This window comes from Microcaecilia unicolor, unplaced genomic scaffold (genome assembly GCF_901765095.1).
Source record: "Microcaecilia unicolor unplaced genomic scaffold, aMicUni1.1, whole genome shotgun sequence".
NCBI classification, from domain to species: Eukaryota; Metazoa; Chordata; class Amphibia; order Gymnophiona; family Siphonopidae; genus Microcaecilia; species Microcaecilia unicolor.
Window position 1 is genome coordinate 35,063 of NW_021963132.1, and position 12,573 is coordinate 47,635.

Here is a 12,573-nt window from a genome sequence, read left to right on the forward strand (position 1 = left end):
ACGGCAGCCATTTTCCTTCAGCAGCCGCAAAGGGCAGGAGTGAAGGCCTGCACTCCTCCATGGACCACCAGTGCTATAGGCCTGGGGGTAGGGCCTACCTGGATGGCTAGGGGGGGGTGAGGGGCCCTCTGGAGGGGGTTCTTGCCACAGGCTGGTGGGAGAGGAGGAAGGAAAGACAGCCATTGTTGGGGGGCAGGAGGGAGCTCAGGGGCTTTTTTTTTTTTTTACAAAAATGCAGCTCTGGCTGAATATCAGTCAGGCCTGCATAAATTCTGGCAGCATGCCCGCCCCAAATTATCCCCCCCATGTTCAGTGCTGGTGCCCAGACATGGCCCGTCAGAGAATATTGTGGGATAATTTAGCCGGCGACGATCAGCGTTTAAAAATATGCTGATGGCCACCGGCTGAAAATCAGGTGCTTAGAATGTAGTCGAGATGCGCAGACAACGATAAAGCATTCAGGAAATGTATTAATTACAGTGAACATGATTAAATTGGCAAGGCTGTGATGATGGAGAATGAGGGTGTAAGAAGTCAGTTTTCAAAAGCCAATTCCTCACATAAATACTAATGTACTCAGATGATGTGCTGTGTGACAGTTGCTCACCCTTAACCTCTGTTCCCTTTCAGCTGAGCAGGAGTCCTCCAACTGGATTCCTGCCACTAGGGGGCGGTGCTTCAATCACTAGGAACAACGAGTTCCCTGGAGTCCCGCAGGGGTTACCTGGACATCCATATGGCAGATGAAATTTTTAATGTAGACAAATGCAAAGTGATTCAGATTGGGAAGAATAATCCGAATCATAGTTACCTGATGCTAGGGTCCACTTTAGGAGTCAGCACTCAAGAAAAAGATCTAGGTGCTGTTGTACTCTGAAATCTTCTGCTCAGTGTGCTGCGGCAGCCAAAAAAGCAAACAGGATGCTAGGAATTAATAGGAGAGGGCTGCAAAATAAGACCGATTTTACTCAAGCCTTTGCAAAGCCTACAGAGCAGTACTTCATCATATAGTCCTGTTCCATGTTATTATATCAATATTCACTCAGTGGGTAATAAATTGATATTGATTAAGGACTGGCTTGGGGAACATCAGCCGGGATGTTTATTTTTAACGTAGTAGCGTAGCCACAGGTGGGCCAGGGTGAGCCAGGGCCCACCCACTTAGGGTTCAGGCCCACAAAACAGTAGCACACGTTTAGTGGTAACTGGTGGAGATCCCAAGCTCTATCAACTGAAGACTTCCCTTTGATGGTAAGCCAAGGTGGAAAGTAGTGTATTCTCGTCAGCTGAGATATATTTTTGGTGGTGGGGGGGGAGAACACTTGGTGCCCACCCACTTCTTGCCTAGGCCCACCCAAAATCTGTTGTCTGGCTACGCCCCTGTTTTAACGGCTATTTTCTGAGGAAAATTCTCATGTTAAAGAACTTTGTCCCCCAGGTTATAGGGTCTTCTCTTTCACTTAGGAAGAATATAAGTGTTTTCTTGATATTTGTAACTTAGAACTGAAAGGTGTTAGCAGGATATAAGCCTGGATGTAATGTAATGTATCGCTCCATGGTGCGACCACACCTCGATTACGGTGTTCAATTCTGGTCGCCATATCCCCAAAAAGATATAGCGGAATTAGAAAAGGTTCAAAGAAGAGTGACCAAAATGATAGAGGGGATGGAACTGCTCCCATATGAGGAAAAGCTAAAGAGGGTAGGGCTCTTCAGCTTGGAAAAGAGACGGATGGTGGTGGGGGGGGGGGATATGATTGAGGTCTACAAAATCCTGAGTAGTGTGGAACAGGTGGAAGTGAATCGATTTTTCACTCATTCAAACAATACAAAGACCAGGGGTCACCCAATGAAATTGCATGGAAATACTTTTAAAATAGGAGGAAATATTTTTTCACTCAAAGAACAGTTAAGCTCATAGCTGGAGGATGTAGCAGGGGCGTAGCTACGTGGAGCCACGGGGGCCTGGGCCCCGTAGATTTGACCCTGGACCCCGCTGCCGACGACTCTCTCGACCCGCCGCCAACCCGCCGTCGCCTACCTTTGCTGGCGGGGGACCCCAACCCCCACCAGCCGAGGTCCTCTTCTTCCTTCGTTCTGTTTCTGAGTCTGACGAGGACGTCAGACTCACAGAAACAAAACGAAGTCTTGATCGCAAGGAATGTTGCTACTAATTAGGTTTCTGCCAGGTACTTGTGACCTGGATTGTCCACTGCTGAAAACAGGATACTGGGCTAGATGGACCATTGGTCTGAGCCAGTATGGCTGTTCTTATGTTCACTATTGAAAACGTGATAAGGACTGTAGGTTGAGGACTCCCTCTCAGCATAGAGGGCTCTCAGTTTATTTATTAGTCATCTATGCAGAACTGTGTCAAAGGCTTTGCTAAAATCTACTACTACTACTACTTAACATTTCTAAAGCACTACTAGGGTTACGCAGCGCTGTACAATTTAACAAAGAGAGACAGTCCCTGCTCAAGGAGCTTACAATCTAATAGACAAGAGTGAGACAAATATAGGACAATCAAGCCATTGTGACATCACTGATGAGGTTGGCTCTTAGGCATTGGTGGAATGAGGCATTATGACATCACAATCTCAGCTCTGGATACCAGAGACTGAAACTCTTCACACTAAGGGGGGAAGTGGGCCAAGTATAGGACAGTCGAGCCATTGTGACATCACTGATGAGGTTGGCTCTTAGGCATTGGTGGAATGAGGCATTATGACATCACAATCTCAGCTCTGGATACCAGAGACTGAAACTCTTCACTAAGGGGGGAAGTGGGCCAAGTATAGGACAGTCGAGCCATTGTGACATCACTGATGAGGTTGGCTCTTAGGCATTGGTGGAATGAGGCATTATGACATCACAATCTCAGCTCTGGTTAAATCACTGCTATATGTAATACTACTACTACTACTTAACATTTCTAGAGCGCTACTAGGGTTACGCAGCGCTGTACAAATTAACGAATAAGGACGGTCCCTGCTCAGAAGAGCTTACAATCTAAAGGACGAAATGTCAAGTTGGGGTAGATGAGATTTCCTGAGAAGAGATGTAGTGATTAGGTGCCGAAGGCGACATTGAAGAGGTGGGCTTTGAGCAATGATTTGAAGATGGGTAGGGAGGGGGCCCGGCGTATGGGCTCAGGGATACACCATATCTAGCGTTCTCCCGCTATCCAACTCTTTGGTTGCCCAATCAAAGAAATGAATCAGATTTGTCTGAAAAGACCTGCCTCTATTGAAACCGTGTTGCCTTGAGTCCTGTAATCCACTGGATTCCAAAAACTTTACTATTCTCTGTTTTAAAAGTGACACCCAAGTCCCGCTCCTCTGTTATGATCAAAATTTCTTCATCCCCTAAACTGTACTGTTTCCTTAGGTTTTTTTCAGCCCAAATGCATGACCCTGCATTTTTTAGCATTAAATCTAAGTTGTTAAATTCCAGACCATTCCTCTAGCTTCTTTTAAGTCCTGCCTCGTGTTATCCACACCAGCAGGGGTGTCTACCCAATCGCAGATTTTGGTATCATCCGCAAAGAGGCAAACCTTACCAGACAGCCTTTCAGCGATAGCGCTTACAAAAATGTTAAAAAGAACCGGTCCAAGAACCGAACCTTGCAGCTCACCACTGGCAACATCCTTTTCCTCAGAAGGAGATTCAATTACCGCTACCCTCTGTCGCCTTCCACTCAACCAATGCCTACCCCAACTGGACAGATTCAGCTTCAGTAGTTGGATAACGGAGCCAGTGCCGAGCAGACTTCTGCAGTGTGTTCTCCGATCATGGCTGGAGAGATTTGGGTGGGCTGGAGTGGGCTTTGATGACAGCTTCAGTAGTTGGAGAATAAGGCCAGGGCCGGGCACACTGCTATGGTCTGTGCCCTGAAAATACAAATTAAGATCAAGTATGAATATGTAGTATCATATCATACCTTATACTATAAGTTTATCTTGTTGGACAGACTGGATGGGATCATAAGGTCTTTTTCTGCTGTCATCTACTACATTACAGTGGGGCTCATTTTCAAAGCACTTAAACACACAAAGTGCCACAGGTTACTATGATACTTTGTATGTAAGTGCTTTGAAAATGAGCCCCTATGTTGCTTTAGAGCCCATACTGAGGACACTCAGTTTATTTATTAGTCATCTATGCAGAACCGTGTCAAAGGCTTTGCTAAAATCTAAATACACCATAGCGTTCTCCCTCGATCCAACTCTTTGGTTGCCCAATCAAAGAAATGAATCAGATTTGTCTGAAAAGACCTGCCTCTAGTGAAACCGTGTTGCCTTGAGTCCTGTAATCCACTGGATTCCAAAAACTTTACTATTCTCAGTTTTAAAAGTGTTTGCAGTAATTTACTTACCACCAGGGGTGTGCTGGTAAATTTTTAACAACAGGCTCTGCAGTTGGAAGGGCCAGGGGTGGCCGGGGGGGGGGGGGGGAGCAACACTTGCCTCTCTCTCCTCCCTCCCTTCGTGCGGGCACGCTAGGCATACCTTTGCTGGCAGCCAATAAATGGACTGCCACCACTCCCAATGTCTTGCTCTGAGCAGCATGCTGGAACTTCTCTCACATGCTCGAGAAGTCCCAGCCTGCTGCCCAGAGCTGGAAACAAGGAGCAGGGAGCAGCAGCAGTCTATTTACTTGGCTGGCAGGGCTCAGCATCGCCCACCAGCAAAGTAAGAGAATTCAGCAGGGGGCCCAAGCCCACATTTTGGGAGCCAGTTGTTAAAGTAGCCATGGAGGGCCCTACTTTAACAACCGGCTCCCAAAATTCTTAAAAACTTAACAACCGGCTCTTGCGAGCCTGTGAGAACCTGCTCCAGCACACCACTGCTTACCACAGAAGTCAGACTTAACTGGCCTGTAGTTCCCAACCTCTTCCGCTTTTGTGGAGAGAGGCCACGTTTGCTCTTCTCCAGTCCTCTGGGACCACTCCCGACTCTAGAGAAGCATTGTGGAGCCACTAGAACTTCCATAAGGTTCTTCAGTACCCTCGGATGGATGCCATCCGGCCCCATCGCTTTGTCCACCTTTAGTTTAGCCAGCTCCTCACGAACATGGTCTTCTGAAAATCGTTCAGGGACTACCACCCCTCCGTTCCTATTTGCGTTTGTCTTCTGCAGTCCTGGTCCCAGCGCTTCAGCCGTGAACACAGAGCAGAAATATTTATTAAGCAATTCCGCGGTTCCGCCTTATCAGCTTCTACATATTCCTCCCCTTCACCTTTGAGTGTCACAGTGCCACTTTTCCACTTCCTTCCATCACGAACATAGTAACATAGTAGATGACGGCAGAAAAAGACCTGCACGGTCCATCCAGTCTGCCCAACAAGACAACTCATGTGTGCTACTTTTGTGTATACCCTACTTTGATTTGTACCTGTGCTCTTCAGGGCACAGACCGTATAAGTCTGCCCAGCACTAGCCCCGCCTCCCAACCACCAGCCCCGCCTCCCAACCACTGGCTCTGGCACAGACCGTATAAGTCTGCCCAGCACTATCCCTGCCTCCCAACCACCAGCCCCGCCTCCCACCACCGGCTCTGGCACAGACCATATAAGTCTGCCCAGCACTAGCCCCGCCTCCCACCACCGGCTCTGGCACAGACCATATAAGTCTGCCCAGCACTAGCCCCGCCTCCCACCACCGGCTCTGGCACAGACCATATAAGTCTGCCCAGCACTAGCCCCGCCTCCCACCACCGGCTCTGGCACAGACCATATAAGTCTGCCCAGCATTAGCCTCGCCTCCCAACTACCAGCCCCGCCTCCCACCACCGGCTCTGGCACAGACCGTATAAGTCTGCCCAGCACTATCCCCGCCTCCCAACCACCAGCCCCGCCTCCCACCACCGGCTCTGGCACAGACCATATAAGTCTGCCCAGCACTAGCCCCGCCTCCCACCACCGGCTCTGGCACAGACCATATAAGTCTGCCCAGCATTAGCCTCGCCTCCCAACCACCAGCCCCGCCTCCCACCACCGGCTCTGGCACAGACCGTATAAGTCTGCCCAGCACTATCCCCGCCTCCCAACCACCAGCCCCGCCTCCCACCACCGGCTCTGGCACAGACCATATAAGTCTGCCCAGCACTAGCCCCGCCTCCCAACCACCAGCCCCGCCTCCCACCACCAGCTCTGGCACAGACCGTATAAGTCTGCCCAGCACTATCCCCTGTATCTACAAAAAACATCTTGTCCCCCATTTTACCGTATTGGCTATTTTTTCTTCCATTTGCATCTTGGCTTTCCTGACTATTTTACCAGCTTCTCTTCGCTTTTCCAGATATTATCTCCTGTCTTTCTCTTTCTATGATCTCTTATACAGTGAAACCTCGGTTTTCGTCGATAATTCGTTCGGAAATTATCGACGAAAACCGAGGCACCATGGCAGCGCGAGCAGTCTTCACGTAATCCTGGCCCCTATCTCTCAATCAACGCTGCCTGTACGCAAGGAGTTCCTCTCAACGCGAAGGCGGGGTTTTGTTCGCGTGTATGCAAAGTGAAGGAGCGTCCGGAAGTTCCCCAGATGTTGTATACTCGTCCCAACCCCTTGCTATATACAGTATATAGAAATTATTGAGGTAACGCCGACGAAATCCGAGACAAAAATTTTGCGAAACAAATCGACGATAACCGAAAACGACGAAATCCAAAGTCAACGAAAACCGAGGTTTCACTGTAGTCTATAAGGCTAACCTCTTTTCCCTTACCTTTTCAGCTACTACGATCCGCTAAGATCTCTAAATGAAAACCTTCCTCGTCCCAGTACGCTCTTAAATCCGGCCCTGTCGTAAACACATACAGTAAAGTCTCTGAATCCACGTGGGATGATGTGTGGGAACGGGTTACTTCTGTGCACACTGTGACATGAATGAACCTCATTCCTGTATTAGGATGTGCTTACGTCTCGTCTCAGTATATCAAACTCACTGCTAATTCTTGCCTCAGCATTTGGACTGTGCCAGAGAGAGCCCCCTTCTAAAGTTCATCTGTTGTAAAACGTACAGACAACACATCACGGTGTGCTTGGAAATTTTTTTTCATGACGCCGATGGTTGCCCATTATCTTTCCATCACATTTTCTTGTTGGTATTTCTCCACACATGGCATTGAATAGTCCCTTAGGTTTTCTCTTTTGCCACAAGGTTTTTATCTGTGCAGTTAGGAATTTCCCAGGTGGTCACAGCTTCTGCCTGCTCCACAGCTCTGCCTGGGCCTTGGTCCCAGTTCTGTTCTGTATATAAATATTACAGTGTTTACACAGTTGCAGGATGGACGAGACATTCTGCCTTACTGCACCCAGATGTGTTACTGGTTCCAGTTCAGTGCTACAGAATCCATATCTGTCTGTTTTACCGGTTTTTCCTGTGTGGCTGAACCGTCTCGTCTAGACGGACTCCACTATCCTGTTATCATTCTCTTGTGCTTAGATTTCAATTTGGACCATTCATGAATGAGGTTTTGATGTATTTTGATTTCTGAAGTAACCTCTTTAACAAGTTGGACCAGCAAACAAGAAAAAACTGGCTAGAGAACAAAGATAAAGTGCTGTGGCCAGTTTTTTTTTCTCGTTTGCTGGTCCAGCTTGTTAAAGAGGTTTTCCTCTTGTTTTGCACATCCTGTTGCTTTAGTAGAGTTGTCCGGGTTCACAGATGAAGATGGCTGTCACTGTTTGCTTTTCTGGTTCAGTACTTTGTGAGTGTTTAGGCCCTGCTGATGCTGTTACATATGTAGCTGTCACATTGGCTGTATCCAACTCCAGGTTGATAACTCCTTCGCCCTCCTGCATGAAACTGGTGATGGAAATGGCAAAGAGGCTGGTTGCTACTCAAACACAGTTCTCCACCCCAGTCCACTGCATGAAAACAGGGCCGCCGAGAAACTGAACTGGGCCCCCCACACACACACACAATCGTTGCCGCTGCACCCCCCCCCCCCCCCCCCCCCCCCCCAGATTGCTGCTGAAATATCTTGTTGGCTGGCGGGGATCCCGAAGCCCCGCCAGCAGAAGATGTGTTCCTCCAGCGCTGCTGTCCTGCCGATTGCCTGTCCCTGCGGCTGCTTTTTCTCCTGAGAGGATAAGCCACCACTCAGCTGGGCAGAAGAGCAGCGCTGGAGTTGCTCCTCCGGGTCCTCCCTAGCCGCCATGGGGGGCCCGGCTGCGGCGCCGGAGTTTTCTCTTTCCTCTTCTGTTAGGATGCGATCACTCAGGTCCTGGCAGGAGCAGGGTAGAACTTTGCCCCCCCCCCCCCCCCCTCCTCTCAGCTGCCCTGCATGAGAAGAGAAGCTGCTAGCATTAGAGACAGAGACTCAAGTTCTGTGTGATAGTGGACTAATGAGTGAGACTTGGCATGTCTGCATTTATAGCAGCACTGGTGGACTGTTGAGCCCATCTCCTGAAAGCAACAGCCACGAGCAGCAGGGCACATCCCTTGGAACCTGCCCCGTACAGGCCTACAGACATCGGGAGCAGTGGCAGTGTGCCATGGCACCCAACCCCTGCAGTTCTACTCAACCCCACCCAGAGAGCACTGGAGGATGTCTGTCCCCTATACGTCCACAGCCTTCGGGATTTGGAGCAGCAGGAGCATCTCACAGAACTCCTCCATGTAACATAGGAACTTTTATGAATTTTAAAAAAATGTTCTTAATAAATATTAAAAAATGGAAGGAAAAAGTTTCCGACTTCTTGTCAACATTCAAAAAGTTAATAACTTCCAGATAAATTATATCACAAAAAAAATTTTCCATTACATTTTATAAGTTTTTAATGCAAGTCTGAAAGCACAAGATTGAATTTTGGTGTTGTATAAAATCGCACAGTCTTTACTCCCTGAAGCAGTACGAAGCAAAACACTTGCCACCGTCAGTGGGACCATCATGTGATTCTCTTCAAATGACTCATACTTAAATATTTTGTGGTTATCATTAAAAATTTGTAAAATTTAATGAAAGGTTTTATTCGGTCAGTGACATAATTTGTCCTGACCTCATTAGCTTTTTCAGCATTGAGAAGAAGTCTAAGGCTCTTTCCTTCATTTTCTTATATTTATTAATAGAAAACAAAAAAAATCCTTTAAAAAATTCATAAACTCACGGATTCTATATATGATGCCCACAATTGCACATGTAAATTTATCCACCAACTTAAGTAATAAGCCAATAAATAGCAATAATTGGGTGCTAACAACTGATTACTGAAGTTTAATTGGCTCCAGTTAAGGATTTGCGCACATCATGCTAAGCACTATTCTCTAAAGATCCGCACCCAAACTTTATATAGCATTCAACTCAAAAGGGGATGTGGCCATGGGAGGGGCATAAGTAGATCAAGTCCACTAAAGATGCGCGCAGTTTAACTGAATACCGGGGATCCACGCCTAACTATTGCTCAAAGATTTACACCAAGTTTCAGTTGGTATAAATCCTCGTGCTTGAAGTTGGGTGCAGATCCCAGTGCTACACGGGCACCGATCCTGGAATGCCCTCTATAGAATACCATTCATCACTGATTTTTTTTTTCTATGTTGAATTTTGATCGTCATTTGAATCCAGCCCAAAATGTGTACTTAGTGGTAGCACTGCATACTTGCACAGGTGCAGCTGGAATGAAATTGTGGGTAACAGCAGGTGTATCCCATAGCAGTTTTGTCATACCCAGTAAGCCCACGGCCATTGTGAGCAGTGGTACAGTGAAGTCCCTTACAGCCTGCACCCTGCGGAGTCCCAAGACCTGTCCTACGCACTGACAGATGTGATGAAGAGAATTCAGTCTTAAGTTGCATATCCTTAGTTGTACAAAGGTGTCATCTGTACCCAGCTCTCTTCTGGTTTTTCTTTCCTATCTCATCAGCTCGTAACCTTGGGGTCATCTTCGACTCCTCCCTCTCCTTCTCTGCACATATTCAGCAGACTGCTAAAACCTGTCATTTCTTTCTCTATAATATCACCAAAATTCGCCCTTTCCTTTCTGAGCACACTACCAGAACCCTCATCCACACTCTTATCACCTCTCGCTTAGACTATTGCAACTTGCTTCTTACAGGTCTCCAACTTAGCCATCTCTCTCCTCTTCAATCTGTTCAAAATTCTGCTGCACGACTTATATTCCACCAGTGTCCCAGTGTCGTTATGCTCATATTAGCCCTCTCCTCAAGTCACTTCACTGGCTTCCTATCCGTTTCCGCATACAGTTCAAACTCCTCTTATTGACCTATAAGTGCATTCACTCTGCAGCTCCTCAGTATCTCTCCACTCTCATCTCTCACTACATTCCTCCCCGGGAACTCCGTTCACTGGGTAAATCTCTCTTATCTGCACCCTTCTCCTCCACCGCTAACTCCAGACTCCGTTCCTTTTATCTTGCTGCACCATATGCCTGGAATAGACTTCCTGAGCCGGTACGTCGAGCTCCATCTCTGGCCGTCTTCAAATCTAAGCTAAAAGCCCACCTTTTTGATGCTGCTTTTAACTCCTAACTCTTATTCACTTGTTCAGAACCCTTATTTTATCATCCTCACTTTAATATTCCCTTATCTCTTGTTTGTCCTGTTTGTCTGTCCTAATTAGATTATAAGCTCTGTGGAGCAGGGACTGTCTCTTCATGTTCAAGTGTACAGCGCTGCGTACGTCTAGTAGCGCTTTAGAAATAAGTAGTAGTAGTAGTCTTTCACTGGAATTCAGCAGTTTAAACTGGTGCCTTGTTTCTGCCTTCAGTCTTTTCTCACATTCTGTGTGTATGAGAGAAGGCTCAGAGTCCAGCCATAAGGTAGCACTTATGTAGCAGTACAAAGGAAACACTTCAGGGTTATTAAATTTACGGGAGTGTTCCAGCTATTAGCAGCCAGATGTTGGCCAAAATCCCAGTTTTATTTTTCTTCTGAAATGGACGTACTAATGACCCACCATGATTTGTCTCTGGGGTGTCCCCTGGTGGCAAACATCCTGCTTCAGGGACTGTTGCCTCCCTCTCCCCACCTTCCTCCCCCACCCCAGGGGCAGGAAGAAAGTAGTGAGAAAGGACCTGCTTGCCAGGAGAAGACTGGAACACAATTAACCCATTATGTGCTAGGGGGTGGGAGGGCAGCTGTGGACTTGTGGTTAGGAAAGAATCCACATGTCAGCTCTAGGTGACTGGGTCTCTTCAATACACGAATCACCAGAACTGTGACAGTCTTGGATCACCTGTTTTTTTTCGTTGCCGTGATTAACAATCAGCCTTTCAATGAAAAGCTCATCAATAGAAATCAAACAAAATAAAACATGGAAAAGAAAATAAGATGATACCTTTTTTATTGGACATAACTTAATACATTTCTTGATTAGCTTTCGAAGGTTGCCCTTCTTCCTCAGATCGGAAATAAGCAAATGTGCTAGCTGACAGTGTATATAAGTGAAAAACATTGAATGTTTTTCACTTATATACACTGTCAGCTAGCACATTTGCTTATTTCCGATCTGACGAAGAAGGGCAACCTTCGAAAGCTAATCAAGAAATGTATTAAGTTATGTCCAATAAAAAAGGTATCATCTTATTTTCTTTTCCATGTTTTATTTTGTTTGATTTCTATTGATAACCTTAAGAGTGGACTAACACGGCTACCACACTCCTCTACTTAATGAAAAGCTCAAGATGTGTGCTAGTAATGATATCAGATTACAAATTGACATCAATGAACAGTAGCTATTGATGATATTAGTTACAAAGAACACATGCCTAGCTCCAGATTCCATGTTCCCTCTGCAGGAAATATGTGTGAAAAAAATTGCAAATGGGTCAGATATGAGCTGGATGGCACACTCAGGCAAGCTCATGGCTTCAGTCTCACGCAGTAATTTCTGTCTCCACATCAGTTTTAAGTTGTCCATGGGGCATGCCAGCTGATTGTCAATGAGAAATGTACTTCGGAGTCACAATTAATCCCTTCATTCTATTATCTTCTGCACAGATTTTTGCGCTTCGCACACAAAATTGCAGAATCGTGCCAGTTATGCACATGTTAATTACCTAATTAGGTGCGAATTGACACTAACAACCAATAATCAGAAATAATTGCAGGTAATTTGCAGTTACTTGTAACTACACGTAGGTGCCATATCTAGTTCTAGGGAAGGGGGATGGGACTTGGGGGTAGATGCACTAAAACCATCGCTAAAGCCCTTCCCTTACCGATTCCTTAGTGAATTGGTAAGCAACGGGAATGCATCAAGAAAATCGCATGCAAATGAGCTGGTTGCTGCTAGCTCATTTCCATGGGATTTCCTTCCAAGTCAGTCGGCCAGCTGAGCATGCGCAGAGCAGCCAAGCTTTATGCTGGCTGCTCTGCGCATGCCAAAGACGTACTTTATGGACGTTCTTCACTGAAAGAAAAAAAAAAAGTTCTCCCCATAATCGTGAAGGAGATGAAAGGGCTACGAGGAGGCTCCCGATACTGCTGGCAGCTATCGGCGGCTTCTGCTCTGGCCGCCTTTCTGTCTGCCCCGGGGTGTTAGCAGCACGTCCGATGCCCCTCCTCCAGGTCTCTCTCAGCCAATCACAGCGCATTTAGCTGTCA

At 46.8% G+C, this 12,573-nt stretch overlaps 1 protein-coding gene across 1 annotated transcript in view; it reads left to right on the forward strand.

Annotated features, from left to right (window-relative positions):
* Positions 1-12,573, forward strand: part of LOC115458985 (equilibrative nucleoside transporter 1-like) — a gene marked incomplete at its 5' end in the record, with an annotated part of 99,986 nt that overhangs the window by 35,059 nt on the left and 52,354 nt on the right. The gene's annotated exons all lie outside the window — the stretch shown is intronic.